The sequence below is a fragment of the Dendrobates tinctorius genome, unplaced genomic scaffold (assembly GCF_039654945.1).
Source record: "Dendrobates tinctorius isolate UK_male_01 unplaced genomic scaffold, ASM3965494v1 ptg000143l, whole genome shotgun sequence".
NCBI lineage: Eukaryota > Metazoa > Chordata > Amphibia > Anura > Dendrobatidae > Dendrobates > Dendrobates tinctorius.
In genome coordinates, this window is record NW_027361810.1 from 10,088,444 (window position 1) to 10,110,222 (window position 21,779).

The window sequence follows — 21,779 nt, forward strand, 5'->3', positions numbered from 1 at the left end:
TTAACTTTATTCTTCCATTGACCTCGTCGCACAAGGGCTTCCTTTGCGTTCTCATTGACCTCATTTTCCATGTAGGGCTGCGTGCACACGACTTCGTGTCCTCGCAGATTCCGACTGAAAAAGCATTGCCAAATCGCTGCAAAAAATGGACATAATGCAAAAAATAAAATTACATCTGTGAACAATGTTCAGTTATTTGTGCAGATTATTTGGGATCATCTGATCATATCCTGATTAAGTGTCAAGATAAAAGAAATCAATATATAAATACATGGGGACCACCTCTAAAATGTATTTTATTGTACAAACATACAAGGGACGAGATAGGAAAAAAAGAATATTAAATAAAAAAGCTGCACACACTAATCAGGTGTAGCCCAATATAAGGCACAACCTGCCCTCCTCGGCCAAGAAGTAGAACAAATGACAAAGTACCTTGTATGATCCACCATAATATCTAAATCTACGTCAAAAATCAAGAGCTTGGGTTAAATAATGCAGACGTGGTGTAAATATCTCTATGTATGGAAAGCAAAGAAGTAGTGATGGGTGTAAAGGTACAGATATTGTACCAAGGAAAATGGTGGGGACCGAGGGGCAAAAGACCGTGTGGTATAAGAAATGGGGGCACGTTCAGTCGTTTGTTACTTTGTTTTACTGTTTCGGGGTTCGTAAACTTTGAAACGATTTTAAGAGAAATGACTTGTGCATTCATCGGGAGACAAACGCTAGCAACCTCAAATTATAGCTAGAAGATGCCGGCGGCAGAGGCAACTAATCCGCCAGCGAAGCCGCTTCAGGAAGAAGACCACCGCCTTTTTAGCAAAGCGTCTTCATGTAGGAAAACCTCAGGGGTCCACTGGATGGAACAAAAAAAAAAAGCAGCAATCTGCCGTTGTTTATTGGGGGTTGTTTTTACAGCGTTCACTTTACAGTATAGATGATCTGGTAACGTTACTAAATGCATATATAGTTTATGTTTTATTTCCTTACATAAAAAAAAGATTAAAAAAAAAAAAATAGAACATGGCAACATAAACCAAATTTTGAAGACCCATATTTTTCTATCTATAGAGCTGGATTAGGGCTTGATTTTTGTCTGGGGGATTCTTTTCTTCTTACAGTTTGGAATATTTTGGATGGCTTTTTTTAATCAATATGTTTGAGAAGTAAGACGACCGAAAAAAAAAAAATTCCGGTGTTTTTTTTTTTTTTTGCAGCATTTAACATATTTGATAAAGTTGATAAAGAATTACCAAATATGTTTTTTTATTTTAGAAAAAGTGGATTTGTTTATAGTATTCTCTTATGTTTTTGTTATTTTTGTATATTTTAGTTATTGTTGTTATTATTATTTATTTTGTCCCTTTAGGGAATTGTTTGGACCACAGGCCACAATACTTATGTAGTTCTGCAGACTCTGATAACATTTTCTCCTGAATTCTTCAGCCTAATGCTTTGAAAAAGGAGTTTTGTTTGTTACATCCTTTTGTGGGAAGAGGGGTTAAGGGCCCCACAATCCTAGTCAGGTTCCTGTTTCCCCTTCCTTCGACCAGTTGGTGGAGGTCCTACTAATAAGATTAAAGGGATTTTCCCACCAGAGAATAATTATGCCACATCAATTAGTTTCATTGCTCAGATCAGGATGCCCTGAAGTCGTTTGTCATTAAAGTGAATGGGCAAAAAATAGACCGGCCAGCACACTATGCATCCATGGTCCCTGCTCTGCACATAGAGCCCATCCCTGGTGTTAGGTTGGGGTCCCTCATATATAATCCAATAGCTCCGATTGTTTACAATCCACCATTATGGTGCGCCATGAAATGTATGAGATCGGCCTCCAATGGCTTATCTCATCCTATGTCTGCCACAGGAGGCACCTCTCCAAAATCAGCTACCGGTGCTATTGAGATACTTGGGACCGATGTGTCACAGTCGCTGGGCGTCTAGTGGTTTAGTCTGCAGCTGAACCACCCAATGTGCCGTTGCCTCCGTCCATGCCCCATGTCATATCTTGCATCCAACAGCCCCTTTAACTGGAAGTGCATTCAACAGCCGCCAGGTGAGGGGGAGCCCATGATGGCGTTGGGAGGTTACTGCTCATCAATAACTGAAGAATTTTCAATGAATTTCCAGTTTCCATACACCCTGTACTCTCTGATGACCCCTGAACTATCGCACTTCCATCATCAGTCATTATGGCCAGGTAATGAGCTCCTGCTGGTTGATAACAGAGCAATTAGTCACCTGCTTCTAATTCCTGCACCTCTCACCCAAATTCCAGGCAAATTACACTGCAAATGACAGTTCCGTCTGTGCGTTCCCAGACCGGGGCGATAAGGAGTCAGGACTGAGACCCAGGTCTCCTACAGAGAACACAGGGGCGGTGTAGGACCACGCCGGCATAAGTCTACGTCATCAATACCTCTGACGGCGATGCTGACAGCGGGTAATATGTGATAGAAAATATATGGTGGCTCCAGTCCTTTTATTTCTGCTTTCTGTTATACTGTTTATATGCCGGGGTACGACCATGTGGGACGGGAACGCTGGTGAGAAAAAGAGAATACACAGTGACATACAGGGGACAAGTGGATGTGATCTGCACCAGTTTTATCCATGAGCTGCTGACCTTTTCTTCGCAGAAATTAACTTGCGTTGAGATCAAATCCGAAGTTCATCAATTAATGTCAGTTCTATAGGGACGTCAATAAAACCTTTTTCCTTCAGCCCCTGAGTCAGTACTTTGTAGGACTACCGTTTGCTGCAGTTAGTGCTGCAGGCTTTTGGGGTCTGTCTCTCCAGCTCTGCACATCTACAGGTGACATTTTCCCCTTCTTCTTTGCACACTCGCTCAGTGAGATTGGATGGAGACGTCTGTGATCAGTAATTTTCACGCCTTGTCACAGATTCTCTGGGACTTTGGTCGGTGACTGCGCTGTTCACACACAGGAATATGCTCTGATCTAAACCCTCCATTGTAGCTCTCTCAGGATGCTTAGGGTCGTTGTCTTGCTGGAAGGTGAACCTATGCCCAAGTCTCAAATCTTTTGCATTTTCTAACAGGTTTTCCTCCAGGATTGCACTGTATTTAGCTCAATCCATCTTCCCATCACCTCTGACCAGCTTCCTTGTCTCTGCTGAAGAAAAGCCTCCCCACAGTAGGATGCTGCCACCACCATGTGTGACGGTGGGGATGCTGTTTTCAGGTTGATGTGCAGTGTTACTTTTCCACCACACATAGTGTTTCACATTTAGCCCAAACAGTTATCCTATAATCTCATTTGACTAGAGCCCCTTCTTCCACTTGCTCGCTGTGTCCCTATATGGCGTTTTGCAAACTGCAAATGGGACTTCTTATGGGTTTTAAAAATGGCTTTCTTTTTGCCGCTGTTCCATAAAGGGCAGATTTGTGGAGGACATGACTAATAGTCATCCTGTGGACACATTCTCCCCGTGAGCTGTGGATTTCTACAGCTCCTCCAGAGTGACCATGGAACTCTGGGCTGCTTCTCTAATTACTGCTCTACTTTCTTGGATGTCCGTTTAGGTGGTCGGCAATGTCTTGGTAGGTTTGTAGTCATGCCAAACGCCTTCCATTATTGAATGATGGTTTCAACAGTGCTCCTTGAGATATGAGGGATGGTTCAGCCGACCTCAAGGTGTTACTTAAATTTTACAAAACATTTTTGGAAGGTTCCTGTCAAGACAAGATGATTACAAGTTGCCTCATGGCTGGGAACCCTGTGATTTGCTGCAATCTGTAGGAAAACCTAGGAGCAAATGTTTTATTTCCCTGCAGCTCCCCCACAGGGAAAATGAAGCATTACACAGTTCCCAAAGAAAGCCATGGACTGTCCATATAATCCACAGATGTCCTGGGTCCTACAGAGAGACGCTGCTCTTTGTATCCGCTCTCTAACCATTGAAGGGCCCCACTGTACACTAATGGGGAACATATAACAGGGGCCTCGGCTGCCCTCTCAATTTGGCTGCCACGTAGAGTTTCTCAGAGGGCAATGTTCTTCTCAATGTTCTAGGCTGATCCCCAGCATTATTTGGCCATGAAACCTTGCTATTCCTATTTACACCTTATCCCCATGTGTCCTCCCTGCAGTTTGACCAGTGTGGGTAGTGGTTAATGATTAGACCGCTGGCAATCACTGGTCATTATCTTGGTAATGATGGACATTAATTAAAAGCCAAGGTCTGGGCAGACTCTTTGATTTATCCATGGGAATCAGTCATCCCAGAGCAGCACGAAACATAGACGACCGTTTAACCCCTGAAACACTGGGAAGCTTAGCTGTGGGTGTGTAGACTTTTGCAACCTTTCTTCATTTCATCTAAAATGAAACCTGAAGCAATTTTGCAAATAGTCTGAATTTAAAACCATATTATCTTTTGTACACAGCTCTCATGCAAATCTATGTGGCTTCATAGTGATTGCAAAGAAACCCTGCGTAGTAGATGGCGAGGGGGCGCGCGTCAGGGTTTACCGACTCCCCAGCATTGGAAGGAAGAGGTGTCTTAGGGGTCACAAAACCTATTCTTGCTTGGGCTAAGGTAGTAATAGATGAGCATATACTGCTAAAAAGCATGTGTATTTAGTAAATTTTTTGCCACTTTTGTGACAATAAATGAGATGACTCTGAAATCCGTGAATGTTATGGGGGCATAGAAAAGATCAGAGACTTCTGCTGGTATCCATCTGAGCAGATCATCTAGATCAGACTGGAAGATGGCAGCTCTGGCTTTGTGCCCCCCAGCTGTGAATGGCAGGTTAATCAGGAAATTGGCTGGGGGCAGGGAAGCGAAATGCTACTAGTGCTTCATTAAAGTGATGAACTGGTTAAGCCTCATGTTTATGTAACAGATATTTCTAATCCATATCTGACACACTTTTAAACTCCTCTCAAGGTCAATCACACGGCTACTTAAATATTCCATGTTAATGGGGCCAATATTACTTTACAGGAAGCAGCAGTGAAGGGGTTATTTTCTGCAGTACCGCTTTGTGCCATCAGGGGTCAGACATTACAGCTGAACTTCCAGGTGTTTCTTAGCCGAGTCGTCATCTTGCACATTTTCTCAACTAAATGCAAACATTTTCCATGGAAAAAAAAAAACAAAATAAAAAAAGTCCTTTAAATATCAGCACTGCCACCAGAATGGGAAGACTTGAAAGCCAAAGCGCATGGCTGCTGCCGTTCTCATCTGCCACCCACCGTATTTTCATAATCCCTTTCCCTTGTAAAACTACCATAATAGGCATCACACCCCAACCCCGGGTTATTGAGATCAGCCCCTGACCCAAGCTGCCATGTGCAGTGTTCACGTAGCCTAATTGCTGCATTTTTTTTGTTTTTCGTTTGCTGCTGTTTATCCACGCGTTTTCCGCAGGTGTCCGCGCCATAATTTGCAATTGCAATCTTTTCAGATTATTGCATTTTTGCCATTCGTTTTAAATTTTCTTTTATTTGATGCATTTGTCAAGCAGACTTGAAGCCACGTTTTTAATGTTTTTTTGTTTTTTTTTTCTTTAAAGCACAGAAAAGTTTTAATTACGCACTTAAAAACGTAACTGCATTTTTACGTGTATTTTTCAGATTCACTCTAAAAAGTCTATAGATAAAAAGCGCACAATTAGGCGCACAGTGGGCAGGAGGTTTCATTACATCACATGCACTTTGCTTGGACAGAATGTTTTTCTGCACACAAAAAAAACACAGCGGAAAAACCGCAATATGCATGGGAACATAGACTTATGTGGCAGATAGAACTTTGGCCCTGGAACCATGAAGGGTTATGGCGATTATCTTTTCCTTAAAGGGAGTCTGTCGGCACACAATGACTGTTCAAACCCAGCACAGGTGCTCAGAGAACCCTTGGTGTGGCCAAAATTACAAGTCTGCAGTTACTCTGTGTGACTGCAGACTTGTGACTCCTCACGTCGTGCGCACTGTGCATTGTGAGGATTTCTCCGGTGTCAGCGCCGGGAACGGCAGTCATGTGACCACAAGTATACAATGTTCATACTCGTGACCACAGTCCAACAAGATAGGCGCAGCCTCGCTCAATGAAAGTGTATGGCGAGCGGCCAGAAACAGGCTAGTCGGATTGTGGCCGGGAATATACATCTCTCATACTTTTGGTCACATGACTGCTGTTCCTGGCGCCGACAATGGAGAATCCTCAGAGCGAACGATGTGAGGATTAATAAGTCTGCAGTCATGTAGATTTACACCGGACAACCTCTTTAAGTGCACCGTCCCATCTCCTTGTTTTCCATCTATTTCTGCCCCTATAAAGCCAGGGCTGTCAATCAAAATAGATGGGGCGGAGATGCATTGAACTGTTTGGCCATGCCTAGGGGACACTGAGCGTCTGTGCTTGTTTTGAACAGTCATTCTGTGCTGACAGTACCTTTTAATAGATATCTTATCTATTTCTCTTCATTTATCTCAGATGAAGGTTAAAGGGTTATTTCCAAAAGAGCAGGTTATCCCTTAGGGCCCCGTCTCACATAGCGACTCCCCAGCAATCCCGACAAGGATATCAACTTGTCAGGATTGCTGGTGAGTCGCTACATGATCGCTGGTGAGCTGCCAAACAGGCAGCTTCACCAGCGATCAGCACCAGCGACGCCGAGCACGCACGTCGCTGTGTACGTTAGTTACCAGCGCGCTGATGCAGGGAGCTGGTAACTAAGGTACACATCTGGTTTCTAAGCACCACGCGCCGCTTAGAAACCCTGCGTTTACCTTAGTTACCAGCGAGCTGATCGCTGGTCTCCCGCCTGTCACACGCAGCGATGCATGCTGGCCAGCGGGAGACCAGCAATCAAAAAAATGTCCTGGTCATTCCAGGACGATCAGCGATACCCGGCAGGGGGGCCGGTCGCTGGTTAGCGTCACACACAGCGATCTCGCTGGTGAGATGGCTGTTGTGTCAAAAAAACTTGTGACTCAGCAGCTATGTGTCACGGGGGCTTTAGGATCCACAAGAGAGGGCTGACTTGCTGATTGCTCTGGGTCCCTAAGTGATGCTGAGATTGGGGCTCTGAAGAGTTCAGTGTTGAATGGAGCGGAGGTGCATGTGCTCATCCTCGGCTCTATTTCTTGTCTATGGGTCAGCCGTAACTAGCAGAGCTCTTGGGGGTCCCAGTTGTCTTGGACACAACTATCAGTAAGTTGTCCGCTATCCTTGCTATGAATAGGGGATAATTTGTTATTTTAGGAATAACCAATCAGTGTTCTTTTTTTCTGTTTCTTGTCATCATTTTAAAGATCTTTAAATGCTTGTTGTCATTAAACAGGAACATTCTTGTGTTCAGTCAGATGCTGAAAATCTATGGAGACTTCACATCTGAGAGTTTGCTACAATTGCTCCAGCCTGCACCATATTCTGATACATTGTAACCCTGTAGAATGGGATTGTGCTGCTGATGTCACAGAGGACTGGATTCAATTGTAACAAACTTTCAGCTGTTTCTGGATGTAAGATTATTCACACTGCATCGATTGCCTCCTTTTATCATACGTTTCCAGTATATGCAGTGGCCGTGGCATCGCACCCCTCATTGGCTGTAATGGAATCCATTTAATGGTTAGATCTTGAAAAGTCATTACTAAACATAGACGTACAGTGAATAACAGCAGCAAATAACTGCACCCGGCCCCGGATCCGTCTGCTGGATGAGACTCTGCATCGCTCTCTATCTGGAGACATTACAATGTGATTATTTGTGATATACGCCCATGGCTACAGCGCTGTGTTGCTGTCATTTCCGCGATGGATCGCTCTCGCCGTGTCCCCTCTTCCACCTTCAGTCTCTAATTAAAGATCTGGTGTGTAAATGAAACTAATCACCCAAAGTACATTTTCATTCTCCCTTTATTGATCGTTACCGTCCCCGTGGCATCACCTGACCTCCAATTAACTGAATTAAATTCTGCGTTTGACCTCTTCACTGCCTGTCACCAGTAGTGTCCGCCCGTCGCCAGCAGTGTCATTTCCTTATCACAGAATCTGTCATTGGATCTGTCATTCACAACAGGTGATGTCACAGCTCACCACCTCCTCCTACTATACAATTAGCTCTGCACAGGCCCACAATACTCTCCCATAGATATCTGTGAATCCTTTCTAGCGTTTTGTCCCCATTGGTCCATTCAGCTGATGTAGAACATACTGTATATGTATAACTTTCTACTTCTAATTAGTAAATGGGTGATACATTCCCTATAATTGTGACCTGCCTGAGAATGGCGGAAAACCCTCGCAGGAACGCCCACGTTGGCATAAGTCCACATGTGGAAGGCCCTTTTTGTGGGACAATCTCGTGAAGAATTGGGTGGTTGAGGGGTCTACAATACACACATTGGCTCTAATATCCAAGTCGCACTGTTTATACAAAGAATGCACAAAATTGAAAAAAAAAAAAATCACAATGTATTAAGACATCTCCATGTTTCAGGAGCTCAGCCATGTCCTCCTCCTCTCTGTCCTGTATGTGGCTGTGAGACAACTGGCTTCAGCAGGAGCCTCCCCCCTTTTGCTCTGTCTGCAGTATGTCAAAAATTGATAAGCCCACCTCTTGGATAAAGGGATTGGACTTAAGTGGGCTGTCAGCCAAAGATGGGACTGATCAGCATGAGATTAACCCTTTGTTCTGTCCGGGTCGGTCATATTTCTATTTCTGAGTTTAGTGTTCCTCTAATGGAGCAGATCATTGCAGGCACCATCATGTGTTGATGCTTACCTACATTACAGACCCCACTGAGGATCTTTTGACACAATGGATTTTTCATACCACTGGGCATGGCTTGCTTGACAGTAGTTTAGGGGTTAAATTGCACTCCCATAATCATTATTGGGTGTTATTTCTCTTGCTGCATTGACGCCACATCTACGGAGACCTCATAAATATAAAGAGTCCATTACTCACAGCCTCCCGTGCCCATTACCTTGATTGGCTGAAGATATATTTATACAAGTCTGCCATTTATTAAGGGGAGCATTCGCTTCTGAGCCGCATGTCTGGCTCCGCCATTATACATCCTGTCACATCAGTCAGTCAGACTGACAAAGAAGCAGAAATTGCGCCCCCCATTGTTCTGCAGGAAAGACTATTTCTCCTGTTAAGTAAAGGGTTAATATATCCCCACTTATGCACTTTGATGAATGAGCCCCAATATACATTAATAAAAGGGGCAAAGTATATCCACATATACAGTACAGACCACAAGTTTGGACACACCTTCTCAATCAAAGAGTTTTCTTTATTTTCATGACTATGAAAATTGTAGATTCACTCTGAAAGCCTCAAGAGAATGCCAAGAGTGTGCAAAGCAGTAATCAAAGCAGAAGGTGGCTACTTTGAAGAACCTAGAATCTAAGATATATTTTCAGTTGTTTCACACTTTTTATGTTAATCATATAATTCCACATGTTTTAATTCATAGTTTTGAGGCCTTCAGAGTGAATCTACAATATTCATAGTCATGAAAATAAAGAAAACGAGATGAAAATGAGAAGGTGTGTCCAAACTTTTGGTCTGTACTGTATCTACATGCGGCACTTGTGTATACTGAAGGCAAGGATGGCATTTATCCATTGCCATCCATGAGCCTGGCACACGTGGGCATCAGTGAACACATATGGGCCAAATTGTTGGATCCGCCAGCCAAAAAACGTTGCAAGCTCCGTTTGGAAATCTTTGAGGATTGTGGCGGATCCTCAAAAAAACGGATGCAACGGACGGCAATCAGTCAGGATCCGCCAATAATGAAAGTCAATGGGGAAAAAACGGATCCGCAAAGAAAAATGGCGGATCCGTTTTTTTTCAAAATTGGCGGATCTTGACTGATTGTCAAAAACGGAAGTGTGAAAGAGGCCTAAGAAAAATGTCCTGGACAAAAATGATGATTCCCCTAGAAAAGATTGAAAATAATGTGACCAAAGGGAGATGTGAGGCTATGTGCCCACGTAGTTTTTAGGTTGTGCGGATTTTGTTGGAAAATCCGCAGGTAAATCCTATCTGCGGATTAGCCTGCGGTTTTGCCCTGCGGTTTCACACCTCATAATGATAAGGTGTGAAACCGCACAAAGAATTGACATGCTGCGGATTGTAACCCGCAGCAAATCCGCACGGAAAAATCCGCAGCATGTGCACTGCGTTTTTTTTTTCTATAGGAAATAAAGGTACTGTACAGCGCAGCAGAACCTGCTGCGGACCCGCAGAGCCAAAACCGCTGCGAATCCGCAGTGTGTGCACATACCTTTAGACTAAGGTGTGTATTGTAATTAGCATCATAGAAGTCTACAAACTCGGAGTCATTATGCTTTTTTAAAGGGTGAAAAGTAGTCATTGTGCTGTTTGGTATCATAGTGTGTACCATGAGAAAAGTAGTCACTGTGCTGTTTGGTATCATGGTGTGTACCACATGAAAAGTAGTCACTGTTTTGTTTGGTATCATGATGTGTGCCACGTGAAAAGTAGTCACTGTGCTGTTTGGTATCATGGTGTGTACCACGTGAAAAGTAGTCATTGTGCTGTTTGGTATCATGGTGTGTACCACGTGAAAAGTAGTCACTGTGCTGTTTGGTATCATGGTGTGTACCACATGAAAAGTAGTCACTGTTTTGTTTGGTATCATGATGTGTGCCACGTGAAAAGTAGTCACTGTGCTGTTTGGTATCATGGTGTGTACCACATGAAAAGTAGTCACTGTGCTGTTTGGTATCATGGTGTGTACCACGTGAAAAGTAGTCACTGTTTTGTTTGGTATCATGGTGTGTACCACGTGGAAAGTAGTCACTGTTTTGTTTGGTATCATGGTGTGTACCACATGAAAAGTAGTCACTGTGCTGTTTGGTATCATGGTGTGTACCACGTGAAAAGTAGTCACTGTGCTGTGTGGTATCATGGTGTGTACCATGAGAAAAGTAGTCACTGTGCTGTTTGGTATCATGGTGTGTGCCACGTGAAAAGTAGTCACTGTGCTGTTTGGTATCATAGTGTGTACCATGAGAAAAGTAGTCACTGTGCTGTTTGGTATCATGGTGTGTGCCACGTGAAAAGTAGTCACTGTGCTGTTTGGTATCATGGTGTGTACCACGTGAAAAGTAGTCACTGTTTTGTTTGGTATCATGGTGTGTACCACATGAAAAGTAGTCACTGTTTTGTTTGGTATCATGGTGTGTCCCAAACTCAACATGGAACAAAGAAAGCTGAGGAGAGACTGGTCTCAGGAAATTAGAAGGTTATAGACAACCCTGATAAAGGTAAAGGCTATAAGATGACTCCAAACAGCTTGATGTTCCTGTTACTTTTTTATTTAACAGCCTTTGGCTCGATCTCAAATCATGGTGACTTGATAGATGAAGGACGTGTAGGAAGACCGATCTTGTGTAGCCTAGATGGGTCACTAGGGTTTTCTCCGAAGCTTTCTTGATAGTACCAAGGGTTGTTGGTCTTCCACTTCGCCTCGTTCCTTCTATTCTTCCCTCCATGATGTTCTCTAGTGATCGCTCTGTTCGTATGATGTGTCCACAGTCGACAAGTCGTAGCTCGGTGATCCCTGCTTCCAGTGACTTGTCTGGCCTGATTTGTTGGAACGTTGATTTGTTTCTTCTTCTTGCCGTCCATGGCAGTACAGCTGCACATATTATTGAGAAGTTTAGGGTCTGGGACTGTGGCCAACCTCCCTGGACATCTTCTTAAAAGACTTTGTGCACATAGATTTTTTTTTGCCTCTGTGTGAGGCTAAGATTTGCTTTAAATGGCCATTAGATTGTAATCTCTATTTCTGAATCTTCGCTATCCCTGAACTCGGGAGATGTCACTCACAACAAGTTGTCCCCTGGGAACCATTACAGGCCTGATAATCCACATCAGTTTGTAGCCTCGGCTGCTTCTGTAATTAGGCTAATGAAAAGGGGTGTGGGCCAGGGGGGCATCTGTAACCACCATTGTGCCACCTGCCCCAGTGCGGCCCAGTGTTCACCTTGGATGTCTTAACCTTGTCCCTCCATCCCACTATTCACCAGCCTGAAAGCCAACACACTCCCAAACACATCTGTCACTCCCTCAACCACAATGGCCAGGTCATTGGTCATTGTTGCCAGGGGGTCTGCAGACAAATTAACACCTATTAATCCTAATGGATGTTCAGGCCTTCACATACAACAAGTGTCTGGACCCCCCCCCCCCGGCCTCATCTGCATACTAATCATTAAAAGCCTGAAAGGTCACAAGGTCAATAGGACACTTATATTCCTGCAACCCCAGCCGTGAAAGCTCCGCCATAAATCTCCAGGCAGCTGACTTGATGAACGAGGGCTACGGCCAAAGGGTTTTTCCATTTCTTAAAATAATCTGAGTAGGGTCATAGGAATGAAATCTTGTAATTTACTGCACTATTATAAATCCCCAATAATCATATTATGGGTCAGGGGTAGAGACCTGCAAGAATTGTGTCCTGGAATGAAAAAGGTGGTTTATTCTACGCATTTCAAAGTACCAATGACGTCTTCATCAGGAAGGACCACAAGTAAACCGCGTAGAATAAGCCACCATTTCGTTTTATATCCTGGGGTATACGTCTCATTAACTGTCGGCAAGCGCAGAAACCATCCACAAAGCTTTCCTTCCATCTTTTGATGCCTTATGGTCAATTGCTGACCCGTGGATCTGCTGCAGCTAAAATTCCATCTGACATGCTTTTTGACTATGTCTAGAAGGTGGGTGTAATCTGATTTTACCGCCTGTCATATCTCTCAGAAAATACCCTATTTTTGCGCTGATCTCTCCTACAACTCTTAGATTGTTTTGTAAATATGCAATTTTAAAAGAAAAATGGCAAAGTTTTTTTTTCTTTACTCTAAGGGACTATACTGAATACTCTATAAAGCAGTTTTCTTTTTATCTTAAGTTTTACTTCTTAAAAGTTTCTAGACATCTACAAAGTTTTACTTTTTAAGATACAGATTAAAAAAAAAAGGTAAGAAGATGTTTTTTGATTTTAGGAAAATTAGGTGCAATCACTTGATAAATTCAAAGTATCTATAACTTTTTTAAGCCTCCAAAACACATTTGGGTAAAGTCAAGCGAACCTTAAAGTTTCGGCTGGATCAGCCAACCATGTGGTTCACATTGTGGCATCCCAAGTCTCCTCCGGCAGATGATGTTGGGGCAGGGAAGTGTCGGGCATGTTAAAATTCTAAAATTCAACACCCAATTGCAACCTTTTGTTTTAGCACATTTAACATTAAAATGGTGCAGGATCCTTTCAATAACTAAATATAGTGAATCTCTTTGGTCGCGCTAGACCATTCCCACTCGTATTAAACTCCACCCAGTTTTCAAAAAGTGCCAAAAGTTTGAACATTTTTGCACAAAAATGTGCATCTGTTCTCTTACCCCATTCTTCTGGCATAAAATTCCTGATGATGTTCCCAGTTCTAAAAAAAAGAAAAAGTGCAACAAGAATGATGAATTAGGGGCCATAGTGCACCATGATTTTCAATTATTCTTCTGCATGCAACTTGTATAAAGCCTCTGGTAAATCAGAAAATGTATTAACATAAACCCTGAAGCACTGTTCGATTTCAAAAATTATTTTGCACAGGGTTCATAATGACCCATTTCATTTTTTCTAAGTGACTTTTTTTTTTCATTTTGCCCCAAAATAATTAAAAAGGCACCAGGCATCAGGTTGATAAATTTTGTTCAATTTTGTTTTTACTCTTCTGTTGCCTTTTTACACCTTTTTTTTTTTTTTTTTTTTTAACAGTAAAAATCACACAGTCCTTTTAAATGTTGCACATTAGTCTTCAACTTTGCCAAAATAAAATTAGACATATTTTGTACTCAGCTGTAGTAAAATTGCGGAAAAATTCCGAAAAGTCACAAATAATAAATTTACTTTAAAAATACCTTGATAAGGTAAACCGCTCCCATAATAACAAGCTAAAAAAAAAAATAGCTAATAAAAGGGCGACAATAAAAAAAATGAATAAGGCGCAAATATAAAAGTTGCTTTTTTAGCCATTTTTACCCCCGAAAAAAAAAAAATGGTGCAAAGACGATGATGCATCAAAGCCAAAGTGTATAGACTCCTGATATACGAGTGATGAGAGGGCAGGCAGCGGCCGGTCACCCTGCCGGTATTCACTGACCGCCTATGAGAAGGGCGCAGTGACAGACGGCCGCGTCCAGGATATGGAGGATGCAGGGAACGTTTGTGGCAAACAGAGGAGAGGGCAACGGGGGCGTTCACCCTCCCCAGTGTCTCCATGTCACCGCATTGTGGTGGTGACTTCCAGATTAATGGCGGAGCCTCCCACCAGTGGCTAGAAGTAGTCACACAGAGCCAGAAATGGGAGTAATGTCATTTAATCCTATCTACAAGACCTTTATACACCCTGAAATGTTCAGGGCACATTATGTCTGTATATGCTCCCTCCTGCTATTCTCCATGCTGACGCCAGCGTATCTGCGGCCGTTTGAGAATATCACATAAAGCTAAATGTAATTGTATAGGGGGAACTTTTGCCGCTATCTGTTATAACATTTAACTCTTCATGGTTTGCAAGAACTCTGCTTATTGTCAGTGAGAGCATTTTATCATTTAAACCAGAGGTTTCAATTCTGTACAGACCTAATAATTCTCAAAGCTGAGGGTTTGTTACAGTTGTACCCAGTCTGGGCAATCCTCTGTGAGCTGTTAGATGGCTCCGGGGCAGTGCCGAAAAATTGTGCCACTACTGCAACTGCAAGGAATGGGTTCGCTGTAAATTACATTTCTTTGTTTTTTTTTTACTAAGGCAATTATTGCAGTGCTAGTTTTACAGTTTTTCCACCACCCCCCCAGGACCACAAGGAAGACTCCAGACTGATACATTGTAACAAACTATCAAGGCAGAGAGGGATTTGTGGTGCGGCTGTAGTAGGATTGTAAGAGGATTGTCCAGACTTCATACGGACTTCTTGTGTAAATAAGTGTCATTGAGAAAAATGATAAAATCCATACAGACCTCTCTGGAGAGGGGACATATCACCCTCACATAGAACCTATACTATTACTTATAAATGTGGAAACCAGAAAGAGATGACACTGATGAATATTGGAGTTTGCATCAATCTGATATTTATGGGAGATATATTTTCGGCATTGTGTCGAAGTGATGAACATAACACATTCATTTATATCACCGTAAGGTCTTCTTAACATCTCCAACTTAATATCGGCAGATGGATGATGCTATCCATGCCATGTTTCATTACTATAGAAAGATAGAATCGTGATTAGGAAACATGACAACGATGTCTCCGGCCTGGGACCTCCAGGCCACAAACAGTGATCCTGAAGTTGAATAATTATAATTAAGAGCAGCAGAACTTTTCATTTATTAGATATTTATGCTTTATTGTACCCAGGCTGCTGTACGTTGCCGCCGCCATGATTGGGGCGCACCGGGGATCGGAAAGTCTCATGGTGCCAGATACCACATAACATCAGACATGTTTGTGGAGCAGCTGCAGCCACATCTGCCCCCGACTCAGGGCCCGGAGACCACTGGGCTGAGTTCACAGTGACATATGCCATTTACTGCCTCTGTTAATATATCACCCGCTCTGATAAACGCACCAATACGACAAGAGGATCATTCAGCGAGCTGCACCCTGACCCAGGTATCAGTGCTCTGTATTATACTCGTGTCAGGGCAGACAAAGCACTCGCCTTGTATGGACAGGGCCCCAATGTAAGACCTCCACCCGGCCCCTCCACACGTGACCTTCCCTGCACTGTACATACTGTATCCATCACTGTCTAGAGGGTCATATGATTGGTACCCGGGGACATCACTGACCTGTAGCCCTGCAGTCGACACGTTTCTAATGTACCTATTCCAAGATACCTGCTTGCTGTCAGTGAATATGAAGGGTATGTGCACACCCAGAAATTTCTGCATCTTTGTTAGGAAAAACGCATTGGCCAAATCACGTTTTTTTTTTTACTTGCGTTTTTGATGCAGATTAGTCTGTACTGGGTTATTCTTCACCTTTCACACCTTTTACTTTCTAGTTCCAGTATTCTCTGCAGATTTAATCATCGTATTTTTATAGAAATTCTAACTCTAATACACGATTTCCTGTGCAGTCGCAGACGTGATCCAGTTCTGTATCCGCCACTGCTGGAATTCATGAAACGTAGTTTTTTTTTTTTCTTTTTTTTCTTGTGTAACTATTGCAGGGAACCCAAACGTTTCGGTGGCACAATGTGTAAGAGATGATTAGAGGAAGAGCCACAGAACAGACGTTGTATGCAAATTGTCTCTTCCAAGAGGACAGGAACTAGAACTCCGTAGCGCCACCTATTGGAAGCAGTGATCCTAAAAGTCAATATCGACCCTTTAACGAGCCTTGTCACATGACTTAGTATAAGAGCCAAATCAAAATCTTGTATGTGCAGACTTGGTGTTTCAGGGTGTTGCCCCTCATCAGTGCAAAGTATGAGGTCTGATTTGGCTGACATTGGCATGCCAGTCCGGACTTATCACTCTCCACGAGGAGAAAAGTCGCCCCTAAGATCTGAATAAATGTTGGACACATTTTTCAGGCTTCCACACAAAAGTTATAGAGCTTCTAATACAGGAAAAATATATATCTTTGTACCATGTTTGCTAGAAGATAGAAAAATATTACAATCTGAGACTCCTCAATTAGAGGACAATAAAACTCTCACACTCCTGCTTATCTATGAACTGCTCCGATATTTCCTGCCACCACTTTGTCTACCACATTGGTAGTTCAGATCCTCGTCACTTGTCTCATTGCTGCATTATTCCTGTGTCCTGTTGTGTATAAATCTGTGACTCTTCAGATTTTCTGTTATCCTGATGATGAGACGAGGAGTCTCCGGAGCTGATATTTGTTACCATCTTTTCAGTTAGCCATTAAAAGGGGTCAACCACTGAGAACTCTCAAATTTTAATATTTTCAGGTCTTCTAATGTGAAGCATCTATATAATTACTAATGACTTGCTGTCCTCTGCTGGTCAGTATGAGTAGTGCTCTGTAATCTGCCGCCCTCTGCTGATCTGTATGAGCAATGCTCTGTCCTCTGCTGGTCAGTATGAGTAGTGCTCTGTAATCTGCTGGTCAGTATGAGTAGTGCTGTGTAATCTACCGCCCTCTGCTGATCTGTATGAGCAATGCTCTGTCCTCTGCTGGTCATTATGAGTAGTGCTCTGAAATCTGCTGCATTCTTCTGGTCAGTATGAGTAGTGTTCTGTAATCTGCTGGTCAATATGAGTAGTGCTCTGTCCTCTGCTGGTCAGTATGAGTAGGTCAGAATGAGCAGCACTGTGTAATATATCCCCCTCTGCTGGTCAACATGAGTAGTGCTCTGTAACCTTCTGACCTCTGCTGGTCGGTATAAGTAGTGCTCTGTAACCTTCTGACCTCCGCTGGTTTGTATGAGTAGTGCTCTGTAACCTCCTGACCTCTGCTGGTTGGTATGAGTAGTGCTCTGTAATCTTCTGACCTCCGCTGGTCAGTATGAGTAGAGCTCTAACCTTCTGACCTCCGCTGGTCAGTATGAGTAGTGCTCTAACCTTCTGACCTCCGCTGGTCGGTATGAGTATTGCTCTGTAACCTTCTGACCTCCGCTGGTCGGTATGAGTAGTGCTCTAACCTTCTGACCTCCGCTGATCGGTGTGAGTAGTGCTCTGTAACCTTCTGACCTCCGCTGGTCGGTATGAGTAGTGCTCTGTAACCTTCTGACCTCCGCTGGTCGGTGTGAGTAGTGCTCTGTAACCTTCTGACCTCCGCTAGTCGGTATAAGTAGTGCTCTGTAACCTTCTGACCTCCGCTGGTCGGTATGAGTAGTGCTCTGTAACCTTCTGACCTCCGCTGGTCGGTGTGAGTAGTGCTCTGTAACCTTCTGACCTCCGCTAGTCGGTATAAGTAGTGCTCTGTAACCTTCTGACCTCCGCTGGTCGGTATGAGTAGTGCTCTGTAATCTTCTGACCTCCGCTGGTCAGTATGAGTAGTGCTCTAACCTTCTGACCTCCGCTGGTCGGTATGAGTATTGCTCTGTAACCTTCTGACCTCCGCTGGTTGGTATGAGTAGTGCTCTAACCTTCTGACCTCCGCTGGTCGGTGTGAGTAGTGCTCTGTAACCTTCTGACCTCCGCTGGTCTGCAGGAGTAGTCCTCTAACCTTCTGACCTCCGCTGCTCAGTATGAGTAGGTCTCTGTAACCTTCTGACCTCCGTTTTTCGGTATGAGTCGTACTCTGTAACCTGACCTCCGCCGGTCGGTATGAGTAGGTCTCTGTAACCTTCTGACCTCCGTTGTTCGGTAAAGTAGTACTCTGTAACCTTCCGATCGCCTCTGTTCTGTATGAGTAGTTCTCTGTAACCAACTGACCTCTGCTGGTCGGTATGAGTTGTACTCTGTAACCTTCTGACCTCCGCTGGTCAGTATGAGTAGGTCTCTGTAACCTTCCGACCGCCGCTGGTCAGTATGAGTAGTGCTCTGTGACCTTCTGACCTCTGCTGGTCGGTATGAGTAGTACTCTGTAACCTTCTGACCTCCGATGTTCGGTATGAGTAGTGCTCTGTAACCTTCTGACCTCCGCTGGTCTGTATGAGTAGTGCTCTAACCTTCTGACCTCCACTGGTCGGTATGAGTAGGTCTCTGTAACCTTCTGACCTCCGCTGGTCAGTATGAGTATTGCTCTGTAACCTTCTGACCTCCGCTGGTCTGTATGAGTATTGCTCTGTAACCTTCTGACCTCTGCTGGTCAGTATGAGTAGTGCTCTGTAACCTTCTGACCTCTGCTGGTCTGTATGAGTAGTGCTCTGTAACCTTCTGTCCTCCGCTGGTCTGTATGAGTAGTGCTCTAACCTTCTGACCTCCACTGGTCAGTATGAGTATTGCTCAGTAGTGGTTTGTTGATGATTGCCACACTGATTTCTCCCAACCCTGCACTGGTAGTGAGTCAATAAGTCCTAGGAAAGGACGTCCTGTCCTGGTAGTGGCCATTAGCATTGTACTTGTCTAATGCATCCTTCATGTCTCTCAGGTGGAATTGCGGAATCTGAATTCATCCTCTATGACTTCCCCTTCAGCGCGGGGCATCGCTGGGTGTAAAGACGGAACGTGGGTCAACAAGCGTCAGGTCCTGTGATCCTGTGAGCTGCAGTTTTTGCTGTTGCAATATAGTGGCCGCATTAAATGTCATGTACACCTGAAACCTTATCTACTTCTATGGCAATAAATCCTTCACAATATTACACTGCTGCTAATGTGATTATCTGAGTGTGATAATCGGCCAAAATGTATCTCCGCAGAGCCAGAAGGGGTTTTATGCAAACCTCACGGTATATTCTATATATATTTGGTGCACACTTGCTACAGATTAAGGCATAACCCAAGTTCATTGCTAATTCTTCTGATAATCATGGACTTGTTGGTAAACCATCTAAAGTAAAGTTGCAAAATGCGAGTTATTTTATTGTCTTGTAATATCAGTGAGCGCCTCAAGATGGCAGTAAAGTCCTTGTAATTGCAAATTCCCTCCCAAAGACAATAGATGCACCTGAGGACACCGGTGTGGTTACTGTGGTTCTGTCCCTGAGATCTGAGCTGTCACTGACCTTGTCTATGAAGGAAAATAGCCGTCGTCTTATAGAATGAATCATATTCATCACTAATGTTACAACTGCAGTGGCTCCCCAGCTGCTGCAAAATTACAAATCCCACCGGAATAGTAGTGTCGCAGCCACTGGAGAGTGGTAGGTTATGTACCTGGACCTAATCAGTGCAGAAACTTACAAACAGACTTTGTGTTTCAGTTCTTCACCTTTCTAAAGATCTCTGCTCGCTGTAAGAAGCTGAAAATGTGCACAGACCTAATACTGTGTCCAACTATCGCCCCATATCACTTCAACTCTATGCCTCAAAACTGGAACAATACGTCCATTTTGAACTGTCCTCCCACCTCTCCTCCCGCCCCCTCTTTTTAACCACTTACAATCTGGCTTGCAACCGCACTATTCCACTGAAACTGCTCTGACTAAAGTCACCAACGACCTACTAACTGCTAAATCCAAGTGCCACTACTCTGTCCTCCTCCTTCTGGACCTGTTCTCCGCCTTCTACACTAATCTATCCTCCTCCTCCTCCTGGACCTGTCCTCTGGCTTCTACACTACTCTGTAGTCCTCCTCCTCGTCCTGCATCTGTCTTCTGCCTTCTACATTACACTGTCCTCCTCCTCCTGGACCTGTCATCTGCCTTCTACTTTACTCTATCCTCCTCCTCCTCCCAGACCTGTCATCTGCCTTCTACACTACTCTGTCCTCCTCCTCTTGGACCTGTCATCTGCATTCTACACTACTCTCCTCCTCCTGGACCTGTCATCTGCCTTCTACACTACTCTGTCCTCCTCCTCCTGGACCTGTTGTCTACCTTCTACACTACTCTGTCCTCCTCCTCCTCCTGGACCTGTCATCTGCCTTCTACACTATTCTGTCCGCCTCCTCCTGGACCTGTCCTCTGCCTTCTACACTACTCTGTCTTACTCCTCCGGGACCTGTCATCTGCCTTCTACGCTATTCTGTCCTCCTCCTCCTGGACCTGTCCTCTGCCTTCTACACTACTCTATCCTCCTCCTCCTCCTGGACCTGTCATCTGCCTTCTACACAACTGTGTCCTTCTCCTCCTGGACCTGTCCTCTGTCTTCACTACTCTGTCCTCCTCGACCTGTCCTCTACTTTTTAGACTACTCTGTCCTCCTCCTCGACCTGTCCTCTGTCATCTTCACTACTCTGTCTTCCTCCTCCTGGACCTGTCATCTGCCTTCTACACTACTCTGTCCTCCTCCTCAACCTGTCCTCTCTCATCTTCACTGCTCTGTCCTCCTCCTCCTGGACCTGTTCTCTGCCTTCTACACTATTCTGTCCTCCTCTTTATGGACCTGTCCTCTGCCATGGACACTACTCTGTCCTCCTCCTCCTTCTGGACCTGTCCTCTGCCTTTGAAACAATGGACTACTCAGTATTTCTACAGACCCTCTCATCTCTTAGAATCGCAGACTTGGTCCTATCTTGGATCTCCTCACACCTAACAGACCGGACATTCAACGTCTCCCACTCGCACACTACCTCTTCATCGCATGCTCTATCTGTAGGTGTCCTCCAATGTTCATTTCTAGGACCCCTACTCTTCTCCATCTACACCTTCGGCCTGGGACAGCTCATAGGCTTTCAGTATCGCCTATATGCTGATGACACAGATCTATGTCTCTGGACCCGATATCACCTCCTTACTAACCAGAATCACATTATTTCATCCTTCTTCTCCACTAGATTTCTAAAGCTTAACATGGACAAAACAGAATTCATCATCTTTCTCCCATCTCACTCAACCTCCCCAGCAGACCTATCCATCAAAGTCAATGGCTGCTCACTGTCCCCAGTCCCACAAGGTCGCTGCCTCGGTGTAACTCTTGACGCTGATCTCTCCTTCAAACCACACATCCAAGCCCTTTCCACTTCCTGCCGACTCCAACTTAAAAATATTTCCCGGATCCGTACATTCCTTAATCAAGAATCTGCAAAACCCCCTAGTGTATTCCCTCATCATTTCCCTCCTCGACTATTGCAACCTCCTGCTCTGTGGCCTCCCTTCTAACACTCTCGCCCCCCTCCAATCTATCCTAAACTCTGCTGCCCGACTAATCCACCTGTCCCCCCGCTATTC

At 44.1% G+C, this 21,779-nt stretch overlaps 1 long non-coding RNA gene across 5 annotated transcripts in view; it reads left to right on the forward strand.

Moving 5' to 3' along the window:
• Nucleotides 1–19,310, forward strand: part of LOC141049222 (uncharacterized) — an 83,016-nt gene extending 63,706 nt beyond the window's left edge. For 4 of the 5 annotated variants that reach the window (XR_012220291.1, XR_012220293.1, XR_012220290.1 and 1 more), the window contains one exon: nt 19,100–19,310. This is a non-coding gene — a long non-coding RNA (uncharacterized lncRNA). Of the gene's footprint in view, nt 1–2,284; nt 2,584–19,099 lie in introns of those variants that run through there. The other variant, XR_012220294.1, reaches the window with a different exon arrangement.
• The last annotated feature ends 2,469 nt before the right edge of the window (nt 19,311–21,779 follow it).